The following is an 18,477-nucleotide window of genomic DNA, read 5'->3' on the forward strand; positions in this document are numbered from 1 at the left end:
CACATGGTCTATTCACTGGGTTATTAGAATCCTTATTCTTTCTTTCTATTGAACTGATCACACAAATAAAAACAAAAAAGACCCTCCCCTTCAACAATATGAAAATTAGGACTAAGGAATGTTAACACAACACAATGAAAAAAGTATATCCTTAGTTGTAATATTTTCCTTTTCAAACACAGAATATGTAAAGTATACTTTCTCAATTTAAACCACATCTATAAATAGAATCTTCATTGACATGGGTACTAATCTTAAATCTCCTTTTATTTATTAGTGTATCTATTATATTTTCAATATTTTATAGATTATTATTTCATCCTTGACAATATAAATTTATGTTTTCTTTGATATTGTTTCTAAGAACAGAAAATTTTGCTAGGTAATAATAGAAGCTCATGTATATAAGTTTTATTAATCAGAGAAAATATGTGGAAATTAATGTTTTAATAACAAATAATTGAAAATTCATAATACCATCTAAAAAAGACAACTTTACAATTATTATTTTATGATCCTATTCTATCTCCTTTGATGACATATTACACATAACTCTTACTTTGCAGGATACTAGAGATTGAACACAGGAGTGCTCTAACACTGAGCTACATCCCCAGCCCATTTTATTTTTTATTTTGAGTCAAGGTCTTGCTAAGTTGCTAAAGCTGCTCTCAAACTTGCAATCCTCCTGCCTCAGCCTCCTCAGTTGCTGGGATTACAGGCATGCACCACTGCCCAGCATTTTTTTTAAAAAGAACTTTATCTGAATTTAGATGATCAGGCATTAATTAAAGGCTTAAAAAATGTTAAGTGATTTTATGTGCATTTTGGTATCATCTTAATAAAGGTTGACTACATTTAAGAAAAGCATGTATATTTTACTATTAATTACCCTTTTATATTTACTAAAATGGTATATATATGTATATACACATATACATATATATGGATATACATACATATATATGCATGTTCTTTCTTTTGTGTAATGTATAAGTTGAATTCTGCATTAAACAATTGTTGAACAAGACTTATAATTAGAGCATTTTGTCATAGCATTTTCTATTAAGAATGATTACTGTGTAGTTTATGTGATAAGTTCAGATTTTATCTGTAGGAAGATTTTATCTATTAGGAAGATAAGTGCTATCATTTTTTTTTATTGTTGGTCGTTCAAAACATTACATAGTTCCTCATACATCATATTTCACAGTTTGATTCAAATGAGTTATGAACTCCCAATTTTATCCCGTATACAGATTGCTGCATCACATCAGTTACCCTTCCATTGATTGACATATTGCCTTTCTAGTGTCTGATGTATTCTGCTGTCTATATTATTCTCTACTATCCCCCCTCCCCTCCCCTGCCCTCCCCTTTTCTCTCTCTACCCCTTCTACTGTAAATCACTTCAAATGGAAGAAGTGCTATCATTTTTATGGCATATTAACACAGCAAAGCAAGAAAAGGGAGTTTTTAACTACTTGTCAACATCAGAAAATTTGACACCATTCCATTGAAAAGACTAATAAATATTTTCTATATGAATAAAACAACATGAAAAATCTCTTAAAAGACACTGATTTTATATATATATATATATATATATATATATATATATATATATATAGAGAGAGAGAGAGAGAGAGAGAGAGAGAGAGAGAGAGAGAGATGGTCATAATAATTTAAGCTGTGAACCTACAAGGAATAATTGTTTAATATATCTGCTAAATACTTCTGATTACAAACTTGAATTGCTACCATAACTGTTAAATGCTAATTATGTGATTCTATATAATTAGTGTGAGTACCTACAGTACTCCTGACTGCAAATTCATTGACATAATGAAGAGAAACCTCTTTAGTCACTTGTCTTATTGATATAATATATACATATATCTCCGTTTCATTTCCTAGTTTGCATTTATTCTACCATAAATGCATGTCCTTTCAACTACATTTAACCACATCTCCTGTATGGGGATCTAAGAGCTCCCTAGTTTACTTAGACACATTTTTAATTTGTTCAAGATAGGAAATTTTGTTCATGCCACAGCTGTACATTGGAAGTCAGAGCCCCAGCATAAAATCTGGGTAACTAAATTTCATCCTTACTGTATGGCTACATGGTTTGTTTGTTTATTTCTTTGTTTGTTTTGTTTATTTATTTTGTACCAGCGATTAAACTCAGAGGCACTAAGCCACTGAGCCACATCCCAGTCCTATTTTTTTTAATATTTTTTAGAAAAAGGGTCTTGCTAAGTTGCTTAGGGCCTGGTTAAATTGCTGTGTCTGACTTTGAACTCTAAATCCTCCTGCCTCAACCTCCCAAGCCGCTGCGATTACAGGTGTGTGCCATGGCACCATGATTATCTTTTTCTAGCCCCTGCTTGACTTTTATTTCCCTCCCTCACAAGAGTGACTCATTAAGGATTAAATTAGGGTTAAATTGTTTTTTTTTTTTTTTGAGTTAACTCTAGGTAGTGACAAAAATCAAGATTTTGGGTATTTGTATCACAACTTATTCACAGAAAGCTCGGTTAACACAAAGGGTACAAACTCCCAGTAAATATTGAAAGTTGATATTGTTAAAATAAAATTCAGTGAGCTTCATAAGAATTTCAGTATTTGTAAACAATACAGATTTAATGTTTTATGTTCAAGGTAACCAAGTATTATTTACTAAGCTTAAAAATGAAAGCTTTGATATCTTTTCTTCTATTCTTGGTACTTAAACATATTTAAAGAATCTAGATATAGCTCTAAGTAGTCACATCTTGGGAAACAGTTTATATTATTTTTTGTGGTATTCCTGAGAATTTCAAAACAAGATTTTCAAACCAGTCTCCCTATGAGATGGTATAGCAGATTGTTACATAATCACTCTTTTTAAAAATACTTGATTTACTTCTACATTACCCAATGTATGAAGGATATAAAATATATTATGGTCAGCGAGTCTAAAAGCATGAAGAAAATATGTGAAGACTATTTTGGATATACTGATAAAAGTCTTAGGAACCAATGTGTGTTTTTGCAGAAATTTTGTACAAAATATTACTAAAATTTATACAGTGATCTTGACTTACATCCCCATAGGACTAGATTAAGGTTATAGCAAATGATTATAGTCAACACATATATAGCAGTATCATTCTGAACTCCCTAGGGATAAGCAATAGAATTTTTCCATTGTTTTCATAACTCTCACTCTGAAGATGTAGTGAAATGTTGAAGACATTGAATGTTAGCATCTACCACATCAGGCAAATGACTTAATATTTTTACCCTTAGCTTCCTCATCAATGAAGCAGGTAAAACAAGATAGGTCTTCCACAAAGACTGAATGAAAGTGTGTGAGTGTGTGTGTGTGTGTTTCACAGGACTGAAAAAATGTCCAATGATTGAATATATGGGGTATATAGAATTAAGGGATTTAGAACATTTTCAGATATTCCTCTTTTATTTTCAGAAATTGTATTATTCAAATTTATTTCTTGGTTTATCAGTCATTTAAATGAAAGAAAATACAGCATTAGTTCAAATCAAACAATAAAGTCCATGTTAAAACTTTAAAAATGATATGTTCTGACATTAAAAAAGATAACATTTACTAAAACTAATATAAATAAATGAATAAATGGCTAAACATTTAGTGGGTTAATGGTCACATTTTCAGGATCTTGTTTTGAAAGTAAGAGTTGAAGAGGAAGAAGAGAATTTTTGTTTTATTTTAATAAGTATATTATTTAATTAGTACTCCTACATACAGTATTACTATAGGAAACTGAAATGAGAAAAAATCTACTCCATTTCCTATTTCTGTTGTGGTAAAGTTTGTGCATAAAGCAAAATTCACTCTGATGCTGACTACTCCAATTTAGCAATATATAAGATTGTACCTCAGACTGTAGGTAAACAAAATACTTAAAGAATGACATGTCTGAGAAAAGCAAAAGAGATTAATAAGAATGTGAACAAAAGAATTCAGTACATACGAAAAACAAGCTGATATCATTTCTAGAAGAACAAGCAATTTAAATAGGAGAGGGGGGAAATTTATGTCAATGATCATGATGTGAACAACAAGAATCTCTAATGTGACTTGATTGTTTTTTCATTTGTCATATCATTTGTAAGTTTTTATGTTTTGCACCCACAGTGAATAAAAGGAATGTATGAAAAATGTTCCCTAATATAAGGCATTTTTGCCAGAATAAATATGTTAGGAAATGAAGTTTGGAGGATACAAAACACTGAGTTTGAAGATTCCAAACTGAAAAGCTCCCTTAGAGGGATCAGAACCTGTTCTATAAATATCTTCAAGGTAACCCTGAGACTAAGGGAAGGACATCACTCACAATGTCAGAAGATAGAAGGACACAGAACAATGGCCTGCAGCTAAAGAAGAAGAAGAAAAAAAAAAAAAACTTTGGCTGGTTATTTTAAAAGTTCTTAAGACTGAGGTCAACTGGTTTGAATCACTAGCAGACAAGGGCACAGCAGGGATTGCTGTTGACAGCCAAGGGCAGTTTGTTAACTGTAGGTGAGGTTGGCAAATTAGGATGGGGTCCTTCCTTAGCACCGCAGAAGCCTATTAAGGGAAATGCATATGCTAGTGAGAACCCGCCTTCATTGAATCACTCACTTTCACCCAGAAAAGGTACTGAATAAGGCATAAGATTCTAGGAACCCTAGCCTAAATTGACTAGAAGGTTATCTTGGGTATGGTGGACTCAAATCCAGATCCCTTGGCCATTTTATATTTTGCCTTTAGTTTAAGTTCCTTCTTTGTTTTTAAAATAGTGCTGCCTATACTTATAATAGCAATTCATCCTTAGCAAGCATTCAGAGATATAAAGATTCCATTTTATTCAATCACACAATGAAAGCTATTATAAACATTCTGGGTATATTAACTGTATTTTTACTAATGAATGATACACTCATACATTATCCCCAAATAGAATCAAGCTACACACTGTATTTTAACATAATTGTTTCCCTTAATATGTCAAGAACACATCTTCACATCAATAAATATAGCAAATATGGGTAGGGATAAGGATAAATTAAGCTAAAAGTAGAACATGAATAAGAGAATCCAGTTCTATCTTCCTCACATTTGCAAATCTTAGCTCCAGGTTGTGTGAGGGAGAGTGCAGAATGCATTTTTAAAGATGCTGCTAATCCACTGAAGAGATGACACAGCATGTTTATTTATTCATCTGGCAAAATGCATGAGTCCACAACCAAGCATTGGCCCAGTGTTAGTAGCTGAGGGATGCTGCAACCTGGTGACAAGCTCCTGCCATCTAGGTTTTTTCCCTGTACCTCACCTTGCTTTTTCAGTAAATGTCTTTTATTCATTTTTTTATTAGTAACATATAGCAGAGTCTTGGCACATTGCTGAGTCAGCTGTATTGAAGGGAGATATACATAAAAATGACATCTAAAGTGCAGTGTGACAAGTACTGCAATGGGGGCCAACTCAAAGTACAGCGGAGATGCATAGCCCTGGAGTGTGGGTGCAAAAGAACAGTCCCAAGACTGGAGAAATACTTGACTATTAATTCCCAAGTCACAAGAAGTTTATAGGCAGCAATTCATTTTTTTCCACAAATAAAATTTCAATTCTTAAGTTTAGCTATAAATTCATTAAAAATATTTGAACACTCTTGTTTTAGTCAGCTTTTTCACTGCTGTGAATAAAAGACCTGACCAGAATGAATTTAGAGGAGGAAAAGTTTATTTGGGGACTCATGGTTTCAGAGGTCTCAAATCCATAGATACTTGGCTCCATTCCTCAGAGCTGGAGGAGAGGCAGAATACCATGGTCAAATAGTGGAGGGAAGCAGTTCATGTGATGATCAGGCAGCAGAGAGACTCCACTCACCAGATACAGAATATATACCCCAAAGCATTCCCCCAAATACTCACTTCCTCCAGCCACACCTTACACACTTTCAGCTACCACTCAGTTAATCGATCAGGGGGATTAATTCATTGATTGTGTTAAGGCTCTCATATTCCAATTATTTCTCCACTAAACCTTCTTCTATTGTCTCACACGTGAACTTTTTGGGGACATCTCACATCCAAAACATAACAACTCTTTTTCAATAAAACTAAAGTGACTGTACATCTTAGCAGTACCCCCTTATCAAGAAATTTGATGATAGCCATGTTGATCCAATTCCTAGGACATGCTAGAGTAATTTTCCATTCAAGTTAGACATGACCTACTAAGTCCATAAATTTCTATTACCATATATTGTATTCAAAGGAGCAAATTTTGAGTTCATTTTTTATTTATTAGTGAGACATTGCAACCTATTTAGCAACTTGTTTGTGTGACAAACAATACAAAGTTATTTTCTCTATATTAGTTCAATTAATACCACAATGCCAAGAGTGATGAATTAATATCTTAATTTTATGAATAAAAAAACAGGCACACAAACAATATGTACACAAACACACAAATATATAATTCAGTATTGTAAAGCTAGTAAATGGCAGTGTTGAGACTGAAACTTTGATTCTACTATGTTCCACGGGTTTTATTCAAAGTGTTCAGTGTTCATGTTGATTTAACACCAGTATGGTTAGTGTAATATGATAAGTCTACATAGGATATGCCTTATATCTTATACTATCAAGTATTGTTAAGGGTTTTAAATCTCTTCCCTAATTCCAGGTTTCTACTATCTGTTGTACACCATGGGTATTCAAGGGTTTAATAATATGTGTTGATTCAATTTTTATCAAAATCAAAATAGAACCAAAAGGCTTTAATTCAAACATCTTATATGTCACAAACAAGACACCCACATATATATTCAGCTCTTATTTCAAAAGCATTGCCAATATGGCAAGAAGTTTTAAAAAGAAAAACTTTGCAAGAACATGAACAATTACAATCTACAGACTTGTGAGATTCATTAGGGTGTGTATCTCATCATCTCTCTGGTATGCCTTCATAGACTACCAGGAAAACACAGGAGGAATGACAATTGAGAGCAGATTTCTAACATTGTTGGCTTTGAATATTAACAACATTACTGTATTGAATGTAGTATTTCCAAATAGTTTATAAGAAGACACTTGAAATGGCAAGATTTTTTATTGATTGTGTTTCAATGATTTTATTCCACAATTTTTTTTCTATCCAAAGTTCTTTTTACATTTAAGCAGATTAATTTAAATATGTACTTCCTGGTTATTTGTTTTGGAAAATGTTATAAAATAACATTGACAAAATAAAGGAAGTCCCATTTATTACCCAAATTTTTATAGTTAGATACTAATATTAGCTGTAAATAATTAAGTGGAATATATGGCATTGGTGGGTGAAAAATACCCAGTGAATACAGCAATCTAACAGGTCCAATAGGAAAATATGAGAGAAAGAACAAGGCAGCTCAAAGACAACTCTGGGAATTTGTGACAACAGAAAGTCTAAGCCTTGAGGTAATTTACCTGATGTAAGTAGAATTATTACTTCTCATGTGGTGCTTTCACAGTAATAATCATTTGTTCACATTTGTCTTACCATAAACCTGATAGCATGTCAGGTATTTTTAAATAAAAATCAATTTCATGAGAGCTATTAAATTTCTTCAACTTGTCTCATATTTAACATTCAGTAACATTTGAAAACTAATGTCTTATCATGAGAGGACAGTTGGACAGTGTCCTGTTTGGGTATCTGGCTGCAGCTGAAATATAAATGTAGACTTTAGGAGAAAAGACAAATGAGTAAGATAGAAAAACAAAAGTTTATCATCAGACCTTACAGAAAATCAGGAAAAGGAGAAAGAAGAGTCTGGGTAAAGAAAAGCAGAGTTGGAGGAGATGAAATAATAAAAGAGAGATTCCTAGACGGGGTCTTTTCTTTCTAATCTCTTGGACCCCTCTCAGTATAAATACAAATGGGAGAAAACAGGAAAGCAGAATTTTGGAGGATGTTAGAAAAAAAAAAAAAGATAGCATGTTTGGAATGAGGAAGAAATGATGAATACAATTTAGCCTAAGCAGTTATTTCCTAAATAGCACCCTACAGGTCTGATGAAGTTCACATGGTTCCCAATGTGCTTCAATTACTCCCAGGACATAGATTGTGCACACCAGGAAAACACGGCTCAATGCCATCAGGAAGATGTTTAATTTACTATGAGAAAGAAATTTGGAATTGGAAAAATCCTACATAGTGTAAATTATATAAATGGCAGTTTGGGGGCCAAAGGGATATTAAAAACACTATTGTTCTTATTAATCTGTGAAATGAAAGGGATATTTAAGCAGGTAAATGTCATTCCTAATGGTAGACAAAACAACATATATTTTAATCAACATACCTATTAAATGTCAATTAGAATTTTCATCAACTAAATAATATCAGATATCTTGCAATAGCAAGCTTGCCAAATGTTAATTAAAAGAATAAATGTTAATTATTGGTTCATTTTAGTGCTTTTTGAGTTTTTGAAATTTTATATTTATGATTACTAACCAATTAATCTTTCTTATAATTTCATAAGTTTTAAATCTAAGTAAGCTTAAAATACAAAAAATGCTCTTATAAAAATTAATTAAAATGTGATTGACAATTAATAAAAACCTTATTTCTCTTTAAAACTATTTATGTATTTTATAAGCAAATCTAGAGATCAGAGAATAATATCTGCATGCTAATATGAAAAATTTATATACTTCAGAAATGGATTTTTTTCTAAATATTCATTTAAACACAGGTAAGCTTTCATATTAAATTGTATCATTTAGTTGATTTTTTTATAGTTAAGGAGCTGAGCTACAATATATTGTAATGGTATAATTCTTATTATCTAATATCAAGTATCTCACTCTATTCACCTTTATCCCAGGTATTAAATATGCAGCTTAAATATTCATCCATTTGGTTTGTGCTTATTTAAATTTCATGACAAATATTTTGTCATTTTTATATACTCATATTAGAAGTCTCATATTAGCAATATAATATTAAAATATAGTACTAATTAAATAAGCATTTTCCTTTATAAAAAGTGAATAAAGAGTGATAATTAGACTTTCACAAGTGGGTCTTTATTTCAATGATGTTAAATGACCTTCTGTTTGGATAATTTTGTTGAAGCTAGTAGAGCAGTCAGATATTATCAATGGTCAAGATACAATAATTAAATTTCTAAACCAAAGAGTTAAATTCAGTAATGCTGACAGAATTGGATCCAAAGATCCTTTAATTTACAGTGGTTATGAAAAATAAACATATTTATTGCAAAATATAATATATAGATTATATAATATAAAATTATCAAAATATTCTAAAATAAATTATTGAAAATTTAAAAACTATCAAAATCTGGTAAGGAAGTCAGTTTGATCACAGCTGATGTCAATTTGCTTTTTATACATGATCTTCACATGAATCTCTCTTTAACAAATACAAAGAACATTTGAAATCTACAGACACCTGTATTTTCCACAGATAGTGCTGCATCTCAGATATTTTTGTCCTTGTTCCTAGTCAAATTTCAGTCTTTAGAAGGTCAATCAAAACAAGTTGCCCATTAAATGTAATCAAAGGGAATATGTGCTTCTTGGGTTAAAATATTTGATTATGTTGTGCCTTTAAAGTAGAGTGTATTAAAGGGCAGAATTTCTTCATTTTTCAGTGCCATGTCATTAGCAGAATGCAGTGTTTGGCAAATAATGGGTGAACAAGAGTTGCTGAGCAGATAAAAATATGAATGAGGCCAAAGAACTGGAATTGCAGTACTAGGACTTGACAGCAAATATTTTTAAAATCTCATGAACCTAGAATCTATGTAGAACTTCAATGGCATGTATATACATTGAAAATGATAGTCAAGCATTCTAATTTTATTTGTAAGGAAATTTCTATTATTAAACTATAATGAATTTATTCATTCATTCATGAAAGTGGTGAAAATTTCTGATATTCTAGCTATAATCATATGGAATCTAAGAGTCACAATGAGGACAAGAATTGGAGAATGATGTATGAAATAACTCAATAATATTGGAAAAGTGCTAAAAGAGTCTATGAAAAAAATATGATGAACAGCTCAAAGAAGGAAAAGTATAATTGCTAAAAATCAGTACATGTTCAGGGAAAGTGAGGTTGAACTTAAGATTTGAAGAAAGAATCCATGTGGAACTCACAAGTCAACACAATACTTCCAAGAAGATTGCAATAGTGCAAAAGGAGTTCATTATGTGGGGTGAGAAACTGCTAATTTTAAAAATATATTGTGATGCAGGATATGGTGAGAGGTATGAGAGCAATAGTGTCTGGAAAAATTGATAGTGAAATTATTCACTATTTGAAACTGAAAATTAAATGAGAATATAAATTGTGAGCCTTTGACAAGCATCTGTGTCTGTATCTAGTTCCTTTTAAGTAGAAATCCATTTTGAAAAAAGTAAAATAGGATGTATGACTGCCTTAATGTCATGCTGATTGAGAGTATTAGTGCTTTATCTGGAGCATATAAATCAGTTATTAAATGGAATCTACCAGGGTTTTATCAAAGCTGGTAATTCAGTATAAAAGACTTATCAGAACATATGCATTGGTAGCATACTAATTGCTTTCTTATCACATGAAACAACTTGGTTTATGAAAGTCACCAGTATGTTAAAGCTGTGATAATGCTTTAAGATGTGTTAATAACTCACATAAGATAACTTACTTCATGTGCAGTCTAATGCCAAGTCTTTCATATTATATATAGTAAGGCAACTTTCACATAAAATTCATTAAAATTGAAATTATTAAGACAAGGAAAGATTAGAAATATCATATATTGCCTGAGAATAATAAATGTTGCTTTTAATTGTGAGCTATAAAAATCAGTCTTAATTATCTAAAGATATTCATAAATAACTAAAGAGCTAAAAAAGAAATCTTCTTTTGGGATCCCATGTTGGAGGATTATAGTGGAAGACAGGGTCTTGGGAGGAAATTATTTTCTCTAGCATTCTAAGTATGGAGTTCTACAATGGGACTCTGTGAATAACATTGATTTTCCCTAACCCTTCATTCAGATAGCTCATGTAATTTACAGTGTTAGGATATAGGACAAGGATGGGCATTATTTTTCAAAACACTTTGATATTTAAAAAAAAAATCACTGCCTAGCAATCATAAGAATAAATCACAATTTGTTGCACTTTCTTACTTTTGCTTTATGGATAAGAACTGTTTTAATTTAAATTGAGTATGGGAAGTATTACTATTATGGTCTGATTGTTAATACCTGCAAAATTGTCATGCTGAATTTGACTACCACTGTTGCTGTGTCAGGAGGTGGGGCTTTTGAGTGGTGATAGGAACTTAAGGAGCTCCACTGTCATGGGTGAATTTGATACAATTAGAAAGGCTGAGCATGCCCCCTTTTGCCTCTTTGACCTTCCTCCCTCAGCCATTTGATGACATGGCAGGAAAGCTCTTACTGTATGTAGGCAACTTGGTCATGGACTTCCAGGTCTCTAGAACTGAGAGAAATTAATTTCCTCCTAGTTACAGGTTTTCCACTACAGCAGCGCAAATTGGATTGAGAGTATCATCATAATGTTTGCAGTGTTGGAAATTCATAAAGACTTTAAATTACCTTTGATTCCAAAAACAACTAATTTTTCCAACTTTGCTTCTGGATTGTTCAGATTGTTGAATTCTACTTCTTCCTATGCCTTGAACTGTATTTCCAAATGTAGTGAAGCATACCAACTTTACTTCTTAATTAATTTTTCTATATTGAATTGAATTTGGGAACCTAGAACATGCTTTAATTTCAATTTAACTGCCTTAATTGTAAGCATAAAGACAACATAGACCTAAACTCCATTCCATTAGATTGTTTAAATTTATAAATAATATACAATTGCAATTTTTTGAAGTCAAAGAAAAATTATGAGAAAATCTCATTAACAATTTCATTCAATAATGTTCTAGAATTTTCTCACTGATTTCCTTATCTTCAATATTAATTCAGAAACCACAATTTTTGTGACTTGGAAAATATCTTAAAGAAAAAATTTATACCAAGTTCACCTAAGAGCAGATAACAACAATTCTCTTTGGTATACAGTAAAGAATAAGGTTTGATATAGTTGTCAATATAGTAGTCTCTTTATAGCAAAGGGTATCGGTGCTAATATCCTGTGTATACAAAAATCCACAGAAGTTCAATCTCTTATATAAAATGGCATAGTATTTGGTAAAACCCATGCACATCTTCACATACACTTTAAATCACCAAAAGATTACTTGTAACACCTAGAATGATATAAATGCCTTATAAATGATTGTTGTACTACATTGATTAGGGAATAATAACATACAAAACAGTTTGCACATGACCAGTACAGACAAAACTTTTTAATATGTCTTTGACTTGCAGTTGATTGAGCCTGCAGTTGGTTGACCCATGGTTGTACAACCTGCAGCTATAGAACAGAGGATCAACTGAATTCACATTATCCCTTGATGATAAAGTTGGAATCTAGGATGCAGATCTCATAATAATGGGTAACTTCTATAATTTCAAATTGTTGAAAACGTGAAAACAGCTTTTAAAATGTCAAGAAGCACACTGAAAAATTGGAATTTTTATCACAAGTCATACAACTCATAGGCTTAAAATATGTTCAACAATATTTGTCATCTAGGAAATACAAATAAAATCATGATGAAATGGTTTGTATGTCGATAGAAATCTCTAAAATGAAAAGGAAAGGATACCAATTATTGGTGAAGATGTGGCCCACACAGAAATGTCTGTTCATGGAAGCATAAATTTGCAAAACAATTTTTGGAATACTGCTTGGCTTGGCAGTATCTGTTGAAACTGAGAAAAAAGCATGTCATATGCCCCACAATTCCACTCCTATATATGTATACCTAAAATAATTTCATACATATGTTGACTAAAATAATGTCCAAAAAGGCAACTAAAAGGGACTTCTATGGGGAATTCTGGAGATGTTGAAATACTACGTTTTCTAATCTGGGCACTATTTTATTATTTTCAGGCGAGCGCGCTACCGCTTGAGCCACATCCCCAGCCCAATTTTTATTATTTTCAATTGTGAAAGTACAATTGATATAGATATCTTTTAAGAACCATATTATAATTCAATATGTTTTATTTTAAAAAGTGTTCTGGCAATTCAAGAGGCAAAACATTCCATTTGACCACATCAGGCATTCCTACAGTGCATCATACACATTAAGGCACTTAGCAAGGGAAGGAATGCTTAATAACTGTTGATAGTTAAATAACTGCTGATACTTATTTAAATCAGCAAATAAGTCAAGGCAAAGTGGCAAGGATTAGTTAATTATTCAAAAAACAACTGCCCTCTTTTATTCTTAGCAAAGATGAACAAAAAATTTCTTATTTCCCTTTATTGTTGGATATCAAGTATGTGATTGTTATGACCAATGAGGTTTATGCAGGAGACTTATTTATTACCTTCAGGCTCAGTCTGTGAAAGCTCATATTAATTAATCCCTGTCTCTTTCTTTGTCTGACAAATTTGGAGGATCAAGGATTGAAGAATATAAAACTTACCAAATCATGTAGCAACTAGAAATTTCTCCTCTGACTCAATCTGGACAATGACACAAAAAGTAATCAAGGGCATTTTGTTTAGCACCTGTACATTTAGTTTGCTATAGCAGCAAGACCATCCTCATACTAGCTCCAAAGCCCACTTAGTAAGCAAAGATATCTACAAACAGTTAAAGAGGATGAGAAAGGATTTAAGTTCTTCCCAACACTGAAACATTTGGTCCCAAATGCTCTAAATGCTTAAAATATAGACAGTCTGGGCCTAACTGGTGGAAGTTCAAGATAATGAAGAAACATTTATTCAGAGAATTTTGTGCAAAAATTGTAACTCATAAGAAGATAAAACAACCATTTCCTCCTAGATTTTAAGTATGTAGATTCTGCTGATCCTTGGTAACATCCCTATTTTTTATTCCTGGATAAATCTGTGTCTTCAAACCAAGGATTATCTTAATTCATTTTCCTTAATTCAGCTCAGTTTTGTCTGAAATAGTTCCCTCTTATCTTCATGAACTTGAGAAGAAAGCTTAAAGTATATAGACATTACTCATCTAAAAATGTGGTTAATAATATATCAACATATTTTATTTTTTATTTTTTAGAAAGAGAATTTTTTAATATTTATTTTTTAATTTTCAATGGACACAACATCTTTATTTTATTTTATTTTTTTATGTGGTTCTGAGGATCGAACCCAGTGCTCCGTGCATACTAGGCGCGCACTACCGCTTGAACCACATCCCCAGCCCATATCAATATATTTTAGCTGGTAAAAAATAAACTAAGCCGTGAGGACTTTAATGATTAATAACATATTATACACCATAAATGTCCTAATACAGTAGATTTTAGGTGTTTTTACTGCATTAAAAAACAAAAGAGGTAACTTCAAAATAACAGATCTGTTATTAGATTGAATGTAAAAATCCATGGTAACATGGATATGCTTATCAACATATCATGTACAATTTAAATACAACTAAATGAACAGAAAAATAAATCCTTGTAACATTCATATTGCCACGCACTGAGTATTTAATAAATGGAAACTGCCCAAGTTGTTATTATTGATAATTTTATTATGATGGATGAATCCTAATTAGATCTATTTTTTAAAAAAGAAATGATTATTCTTGCTATTGTTTCATACAATTTATTTATGGCATTAAACTGCACCATGTCTTATAAAGTATACAAATTTTTACACATACATCTCTTTTCATTTCCCTACATACCCTGAAGTTGTTCATGGAATCCATGAGATTAAAATTTCTTTGTTTCACTAAAATCGAAGAGACATTTCTATTGTGTTAGAAGAGCAAATGAGGGTTAGAGTAAATAATTTTTTGCATTCCATTGTTCAATTCATTTTAGTTTGTATGTTAATGAGAATGCATACTTTATCCTTAAAAATTTTGTTGGAGAATTTAAAAGTTACCTTAAACTGAATATGCATCATCAAATGAATAAAAAGCCTAGTTATATTAAGAGAAAAATTTATTTTTTGTGTGTTTTTAAACAAAAAATGTAATTGATGAGTAGCTCTATACAGTAAACACTAGGCAGAAACTTTTTCACTCTTGCAAGCTGAAAGCATACATGTTCATGTGCCAAATGCAGTAATAACGGAATGGGAATATTTTGTAATTCAATCATGAAAGAATGTCTTAGAGACTTTCTCTTATACTTTATTTATTTAATCTACAAGACATGTAAGTCAATGCTAAAGTCAGTGTCATTTTTATTTATAGGGAAAAATGGGTAACCATGGTCAAAAGAAATTAGATCATTGCTTAATTTATTATTAACATCTAATGTTTCATGTCTGAAAATGGCATTTAGATTTTGCACTAGAGTTAAACAGATATCTATAACAAATATAATATTTATGAATACCATACTTACTCAAAATGCTTTTTGAAATGATATGAATTTTATAATGTATATGCTAGTTCCATAATTTTTGCAATATGATTTATGTACAGCAAACATCATCAACTCTAATTTATAGGTGAGAAAATGAGTTGTAAGTCTAAAGGCACACAGCAAATGAACGGATGGAAGAAGTTAGGGTTTATACAGGGTTTCTGCAGCCCGGATGACAAATCCTTTGTACCTGTTCTTCCATTAATAAGCCACTTTGCTAAATCTATCTAATATTAATTTAATTGTTTCTGTAAGGAAGCTCTCATATTCTTATGTTCTATGCCTTTCTTCTATTTTCCCTCCCACATGCCCACATGCTCCTCCACTGCATCACACATAGAGACATTCTCTTGTTTTCATAATATGAATTCAAGGAAACATACAGATTCTGCATTACATATATCAGCTGCACAGCCACAGAAGCAAACACAAGCATAATTAACTTTAAAATGACCCAACTTCCTTCAACCATGATCATACTGCCTTTATTGAATTTTAATGTCTTTTATTTTAATCAAACAATATCCCTTCACAAGATATACAGTAAGAAATGAGTTTTCCTAAATGAAATTGCTTTTTTATTGCCATTCTACCATACACTCCATTTACATCTCTAGAACATTAAAACTACTCTTCGGATGTTGCTTTGCTAGCAAGTGAAGTGTGTTATTTGGAGCACTTTCTCTATGGGTATGGACAAACAAGACCCATTAACACGTGTGAGAATTGCCAAGGTTTTCGAAAAGTCCCCACCAAAGCTATAGATTAATTTTGATTTCTCAAAGCAAAGCAAATTTAGGACATAGATATTAAGTTTTTGCTTCTAAGTTTTTTTTTTATCTTAAAAGTGGGAAGGAAAATTATTAGGAAAACCCCTGAGAATATATTAAAACAGAAAAACTTTGGTTTAATTCTTAAAATCTTAAGTTAAAAACAAAGTCTTCTATTGTAATGGGTACAATTAATCTCAAAAATGTTTACGAGACTTTTCAAAAAATATACATGCAAAATATTTTTTTTCTTTTTTTTTTATTGGTTGTTCAAAACCTTACAAGGCTCTTGACATATCATATTTCAGACATTAGTTTCAAGTGAGTTATGAACTCCCATTTTTACCCCAAATACAGATTGCAGAATCACATCAGTTACATATTCACCTTTTTAGGATAGGAAAGGTAGCAGAATACAACAGTTACTAATAGGGCATCATGCAAAATATTTTAATTTTAATGGTTCATTTTAAATACGTAAATGCAAGGAGAAAGCTTCCAACAATTATATATTATCTTTACTATAATAATTTTAAGAGAAAAATCACCATTAAGCAGAACTTTTTATATTAATATTGTTCCACATTTTATTATATTCACTATGGATTTTATTTTCATAAATTAGGAAAGGATAAGAATAATAGTTGGTGAATAATGAAAACTACTAAGATGTCTATAAAACAGAGTAAAACAGTACATGGTTTATGAGTTCTCAGTACTACATTTCTTCTATACTGTTTCTGGGTTTCTCCATTATAAATCTTAAAACCATTTCTTTATATATACTGAGATTACACCTAGCTACCAGGTTATGTATGCAAATAGCAAATTGGAATCTCATTACTCCAGAAGAATAATATGCTTGTGTTCTTAATCTAAACTGAATGACTTTTAGACAAATTTATCTGGTTTTATCCACATCATAATTTTTTAGGTAATGTTTCTAACCACATAAAGGTATGGGGGAGGATTCTACTTCCTGCTTCTGTAAGGGGTTTCATCTAGTACGCAAAGCATGGCTGCAGAAAAACAACCTGCCACATGCGTGACTTGGCTTTGAATCTCTTATAAGTACTTTGCAAACAGTGTGGTAAAAAATAAATAAATGTTTAGAAGTGGCTACAAAAAATCTCTGGAGGATATGAGGATATCCAAAGTCCACAGATGTCCTTTTTTTTTTTTTTTTTTTTTTTTTTTTGGTACTGGGGATTGAGCCTAGAGGAAACTTTCTCACTTAGTCATGTCCCTGAATCTTTTTATTTTATTTTGAGTCGGGTTCTTGTAAGCTGCTTAGGTTCTCACTAAGTTGCAGAGGCTGTGATCCTCCTGCCATAGCCTCCTAAATCTCTAGGATTACAGGTGTGTGCCACTGCAGCAGGCACCATAAATGTACTCTTAAGGAATAATAGGAACACAGCAAGGATGAAACAACATTCTCTAGTCTTCCAAAAAACAATACATACTTTCCCACTTATATAAAACCACATAAGTTTCAGGCAAAGGTCATTATTAATTTGATTAATTAGTTAGAAAAATGTACAACACTACTTTTTCCTATTGATAATATTACCATAGACCAGAATTTTTTCCCATTGAAAAATGACATAATGGAATAAATCTATTTTGATAACAAGTAAATCCAAAGGATAAGATTAAATTATTAATATGTATGTAGCTATTTGAAATAAATAAATTTGTGATTCCAGAATTAGAAATACTCATTGATTAAAAGTATAAATTCACGTTTAGCTTGTAATATTTTAGTCTTATTTTCTTTAAATATTTTTGATATGAGCTTTAAAAATGATCTTATTAGGAAAGAATATTAATTTATTAATAAATGATCAATTCAGTTTTGAAACTTGTTGAACACCCAAACCATATAGAAGTGAATCTGTGCACGTATATAATATTATTTCTTTTCAGGTTTTTGGTATTTAACCACTGGCTAAAATTTATAAATAATAAATACATAAATACATGAATAAAATAAAAAAATATAAGGCACAATTTACCTTCATGATTAACTTTAATAAGTTAGCAGAGAATGTAAATGGTAGTTCTTAATTCCAGGCATATCTACATGAGATTTCCTTTTTCAGTTTACACAGCTGCAGAAACTAACATGTTTCATCAGGGCAAGCCAAAAATACATGGCACAATTGCCAATTGCAGCC

The 18,477-nt window shown here is 31.3% G+C and overlaps 1 protein-coding gene across 3 annotated transcripts in view; it reads right to left on the reverse strand.

Moving 5' to 3' along the window:
* The window catches only part of Pcdh9 (protocadherin 9), an 862,810-nt gene that overhangs the window by 113,283 nt on the left and 731,050 nt on the right, over positions 1-18,477 (reverse strand). The window lies entirely within an intron of this gene.

The sequence above is a fragment of the Urocitellus parryii genome, chromosome 2 (assembly GCF_045843805.1).
Source record: "Urocitellus parryii isolate mUroPar1 chromosome 2, mUroPar1.hap1, whole genome shotgun sequence".
NCBI lineage: Eukaryota > Metazoa > Chordata > Mammalia > Rodentia > Sciuridae > Urocitellus > Urocitellus parryii.